We start from the raw sequence: 5,807 nt of genomic DNA, 5'->3' as shown, positions 1-5,807 counted from the left end.
CACGACTACAGGATTGGCCAACCACGTAGGATGGAGCACTCCTCTGACAAGGCCTGCTGCTTCCAACTTCTTGATCTCTTCTGCGATGAATTCTTGGCGCTCCACTGCTTGCTTTCTGACCTTCTACTTGACGGGCCGTGCATGAGGACAAACGGCAAGATGGTGCTCAATTACTTGCCTGGGAACACCGGGGATGTCAAACGGCTGCCACGCAAACACGTCGACATTCGCCCGCAGGAAAGCAATGAGCGCGCTTTCCTATTTAGGGTCGAGAGTGGCACTGATGGTGAAGGTACCACCAGTGCCGTCCTCCTTGGTGGACACCTTCTTGGTCTCTGGCGGAGCTGCCATTGTCTTCTTACACTTGCCGGTGGAGCTCGATGGTGCGTCCTCGACGGCAGCGCAGCACTCCGAAGAGGTGCGCTTGCCGGAGTGGGCATCAGAACTCTTGCCGGACTTGGTCTTCTTCTTCCCCCCGGGAGCTTCAACGGCAAGTGACTTGCGGTCTGTTGCGGCTGCCGCTTCCCGGTAGATCTTGTCGGCGCAGATAAGAGCATCCTTCTTGTCGCCAGGGACAGAGATGACGCTTATCGGGCCTGGCATCTTCAGCATGTTGTATGCGTAGTGAGAGGCTGCCATGAACTTGGCGAGTGCTGGACGGCCGAGTATCCCATTATAAGGCAATGGAAAATCGGCAACGTCAAAAGTGACCCTCTCAGTCCTGAAGTTCACCTCGCTGCCAAATGTTACTGGCAACGTGACCTTCCCCTTCGGCTTGCTCCTTCCCGGGTTGATTCCTTGGAATGTGCCGGTCTCTTCAAGCTCGCTCTCAGGGATCTGGAGTTTCTGGAGTACAGCGGAGGAGATCAGGTTCAAGCCGGCCCCGCCGTCAACTAGCATCTTAGTGACCTTGAGGTTGCGGATAGTTGGTGAAACCAACATCGGCAAGCACCCGACCGCAGTTGTGCGATCAGGGTGGTCCTCAATATCAAAGATGATAGGCGTGCTGGACCATTTCAGAAGCTTGCGTGACTCGACAGGTGGTTCCGCCGCATTGACTTCCCGCACCCACTGCTTGAGTTGGCGGTGCGAAGTATGCAGAGAAGCACCGCCGTCAACGCACAAGACCTCTGTGGCTTTCTGGAACTCCTGCTCACTGGTCTCGACATCATCCATGTCTTCGTCGTCGTCGTCATCTTCATCCTTGTCGCGGCCGCGGGGAGGTCTGTCTCCTTGCCGCTGCTTGGCCTTGCCGCGGCGTCCTCCCCGGCCGGCGCGCTTCTTGCCGGATTCTCCAGCGCCTCCTTGGGCCCTCTCCTTGTCGCGTCGCTCGTATTCAGCCTTTTGCTGCTGGACAAGCTGCTCGACCTTCTTGCAGCTCTGGAGGTCATGGCCCTTGGTGCGGTGGATCTTGCAGTACTGCTTGTCGGTGCCGTCCTGCTTGTCGGCGACCGCCACAGCCTGGCAGTTGGTGCATGCGGCAATCTCCTTGCCGGAGCTACCAGCTTTGGCTTTCTTGGCGCCACCTTCGTTGCCGGACTGCTCAACGACTAGCACATCTTTGCCTTTCTTCTTCCTGTTGTTCCGCCGCCGGTTTTTCTTTGCCGGGGCAGCATCCTCGCTGTCAGATCCTCCTGCTCCTGTATTCTCTCCGGGGAGTTTCCTCCCTTCCTCAGCACGTGCACACTTGTCGGCCAGGGCATACAGCTCACTGACGTCTCTGATCTTGCACATCGCCATCTCCTCCCGCATCCTGCGGTTACGCACGTTCTGATGGAACGCGCTGATGACCGCGGCAGGGTGGACATCTGGGATGTTGTGCTGTACACGGCTGAATCTCTGAATGTACTTGCGCAGGGGCTCTCCTTCCTTCTGGGCGAGCAGATGAAGGTCACTCTCTTGGCCATGAGGTTTGTGGCCGCCTGTAAAGGCGCCGACAAACTGATGGCATAGGTCTGCCCAGGAGGATATGGAGTTGTCCGGCAAGTGCATGAGCCAGGACCTGACGTTGGGCTTGAGCACCAGCGGGAAGTAGTTGGCAAGGATCTTGTCGTCCCGCCCCCCGGCAGCCTGCACCGCGATGGTGTAGATGCTGAGGAACTCCGACGGATGCGACTTGCCGTCGTACTTCTCTGGTACGTCTGGCTTGAAATTCTTCATGCTGGGCCACTGGACTTGCCGCAGCTCACGAGTAAACGCAGGGCAACCTACCGCGTACGGCAAGTCGCCTGGTTCCCCTGGCGCATGCATGTCGACAGAGGGCCCAGCGCGCTGGTCCGATTGACGTCGCGCTTCTCTTCGGCGCTCGATGCGAGTACGAGCGTCTTCTTGCTGTCGTTCGTGAAGAACTTGGCGCTGATCGCGACGAGCTCGTGGATCTGATGACGCGGTGGAGTCGCTGTCGAGGTGGATCCGGCGAGTCGGCGATCTTGGCCTTCGGGGCGGAGAGTGCACAGTGGTTGCACCCCCACCGGTCTTGTCGCCACCGGCTCGTGCCTGGCTGACTTGCCGCGGCTGCGACGTGCTCGGCTGCCGTTGAGTGTCGCCGTTGGCGAAGCCGATGAGACTCTGAATGGTGGCCCTCCAGTCGTCGATCTTGTCTGCCGTTGGAGGGTAGTCCAGGAGCAGTTGAGCTCGCGCCAAAGCTTCTGCTGGAGTGGCGGGTGGCGGTGGCGAACGGTGCGAGGAGCGGGATATGCTCGGACTTCTAACTATGTTAGAAGGAGCAGTATCCCGTCCAGGCGACCGTGCCTCGCTCGTGCCAGCATGTTGGCGTGCATGCTGGTCTTGAGCACTCCGAGATCCACCAGCTCGATCTTGGTCCAGCAAACGCATGGTACTGTAAGCACCATGACGCTGCCGGTCCCGCGCCTCCTGAGATGGGCGCGGTGCATGTACGGACGCCGAGGTCTTGGAGTGCGCCCGGTCGTTGTGGGAGCCGACTACGCCGCCGATGGGCAGCGCAGCCTTGTCCTTGGACCTGGCAGCACCGTGAGCTCCCTCATCGACGCCCGTTCTTCCGCCGGCGTCTGCCCCATCAGCCGTTTGCTCCGCGGTGGTGGGTTCGGCGCGGACGGAGCAGCCGCCTCCGAAGCCTTCTTCTTCGGCGGCATGTCGATGAAGATGATGAAGATCTAGCTCGTGTGAACGCCGGATCTGGTTCACACAACCTCGACGCCCCCTACCTGGCGCGCCAAAGATGTCGGGGTTCTGATCCACGAGCACCTATGGGACCGGCGGACCGAGTCCCTTTCGGTTCGGCGGGGGCGGAGGGTCGCACGAAGAGCGGATCGAGGCGAAGCACACGAGCAGTTTACCCAGGTTCGGGCCGCACGGATGCGTAAAACCCTACTCCTGCTTTGTGGTTTGTATTGAGTTCTTGCTCGGGAGCGCGGAGTGCTACAGTACACCCCAGCAGCTAACGAGACCGAGCGTGAGTGTTCTCTTCTCCTACAGCTAACCCCTCTACGTTGCGCATGGGCCTCCTTTTATATGCTCAAGGGGTCACCGACAGGTGGCAACGTAGACAAGGGTAAAAATGGAAAGGTGCTGCGGTAGGTACAGCTACCTGCTATAGTGTATCATACCTAACCCTGACGGCAGGGGACAAGGGCATTAAATGCCCGTCTGCGTCGTCTAAATAGTGCAAAAGGGACCGTCAGGGACGCCACCGCTCGCCACGATGGCAATCTTGTCAGCGCCGCTTGCCACCGCGCACCCCTGGCTGCACAACCTCCCGCCACGTACGCCTGGAAGGGTCCTAGAGCGACACGTTGGTGGATGTGCTGGAGCGCGGGCACAGAGTGGTAGCTTGCCGCGGCAAGCGCCTTGCCGCGGTCGTTATCTTGTCGCTTCCGGGAGCTTGTCGCTCACCGAGCCTTGCCGGGACGCGTGGCGCACCGCGGCAAGTTCCTTGAGGTGCCTTGGTTGGCCTTCTCGGCAAGCTCCTCTTGCCGGGGTCTTGAGATGCCTTTGTTGGCCTTCCCGGCAAGCTCCTCTTGCCGGGGTCTTGAGATGCCTTTGTTGGCCTTCCCGGCAAGCTCCTCTTGCCGGGGTCTTGTCTCCTTGGCTTGGATACTTTGTTCTTGAATGGCTCTAAAGGAACCACGGAGGACCTTGGCGGTCACCCGGCAAGCCTTGCCGCGGGATGCTGCGACTGCCCGTGCACAAGTTCGGGATACTAAGGTACCCCTACTCTAGTACACCGACAAGTATCGATAAACCCAACCACATCATCATGATGTGGTTCTTCTGTCTTGCCCTCAAAAGGGACTAAACAAATCCGACAGAAATCATAAAGTGACATCTCCTTATGCTCATCATATAAATGAAACTCCACCGTAGGTGGTGAGTTCCTAGAATGAAAATGAAAGTTTTGCACAAAAGTATTTGTGAGTAAGAGATACTGATTGCATTGGTCGTGGAGGAAAGCGGCGAGGCCTGCATTATGAGCCAATTCATGAAAATCTTCATAGATACCGGCTGCTCTCAAGAAATCATCAGAAGGCCATTCACACGCCCGAATCTCCGCAGTGCGTGGCAAATTATACTTAGGCTTCGGTGCCTTTTCCTTAGAGCTTTGGCTCGATGAGCCCCTCAAAAATCTCCTCATTATTTTACTGAAATAATCTGAATTCTTAGTAACTTCAAACAAAAGTGAACCAACTTCAATAAAACTGATAGCAACTACTCCTACAAGTGCCTAGAGCCTATATCAAGCATTAGAACTACTTGGAACCATATAAATTTGACATGCAAGCTCAAGAACATGGTCACCTATGCAGCACAAATTTGCAAAGAATAAAGCACTAGAATAAAAACTAATTGGACCAATGGAGGAGTCACATACCAAGGAACAATCTCCCCAAGCAGTTTTGCGAGAGGTGCTTTGAGCAAGGAGATCGAAAATCACAGCAAAAGTGGCTGGAACTCATGCTTGAGTTGGTTTTTCGGGTTTGTGTGAGATAGAGAAAGAAGATGGGTGCTGGGATAAGTGGAGGAGGGCCACCATGGGCCCACGAGGCAGGGGGGCGCGCCCTAGAGTGGGGGGCGCCCACCACCCTCGTGGCCAGGTGGCAGCTCCTCCCGCGGTAATTTTTGCACAGTAAATCCTCAAATATTCCCGAAAAAATCATATTAAATTGGCATGTCATTCTGAGGACTTTTATTTTTGGGATATTTTTATATTGCATGGATAAGTCAGGAAACAGACAGAAAAATACTATTTTTACTTTATTTCTACTAATTCACAGAAAGTATATAGAGGGGTATAGAGGTTGTGCTTCTAGTTTCATCCATCTCATGCTCATCAAAAAGAATCCACTAACAAGGTTGATCAAGTCTTGTTAACAAACTCGTTCCGATAATCATGAAACCGGAGAAATTTTGAATAACACTAAGTTACCTCAACGGGGATATGCACATCCCCAATAATAAGTATATCATATTTCTTTTTGATAGTAGGGAAGAGTAAATTCAAAACCTCCAATTATAATCGATGGAATTTTTCCAATGGAGTTGATACTATGAACTTAGGTTGTTTCCTCAGAAAGTGTACTGTATGCTCATTACCATTAACATGAAAAGTGACATAGCCTTTGTTGCAATCAATAACAACCCCTGCAGTATTAAGAAAAGGTCTTCCAAGAATATAGACATACTATCATCCTCAGGAATATCAAGAATAACAAAGTCCGTTAAAATAGTAACGTTTGCAACCACAACAGGCACATCCTCACAGATACCGACAGGTATAGCAGTTGATTTATCAGCCATTTGCAAAGATATTTCAGTAGGTGTCAACTTAT

The sequence above is a fragment of the Triticum aestivum genome, chromosome 7A (assembly GCF_018294505.1).
Source record: "Triticum aestivum cultivar Chinese Spring chromosome 7A, IWGSC CS RefSeq v2.1, whole genome shotgun sequence".
Taxonomy (NCBI): Eukaryota; Viridiplantae; Streptophyta; class Magnoliopsida; order Poales; family Poaceae; genus Triticum; species Triticum aestivum.
This window is presented reverse-complemented; position numbering follows the sequence as displayed.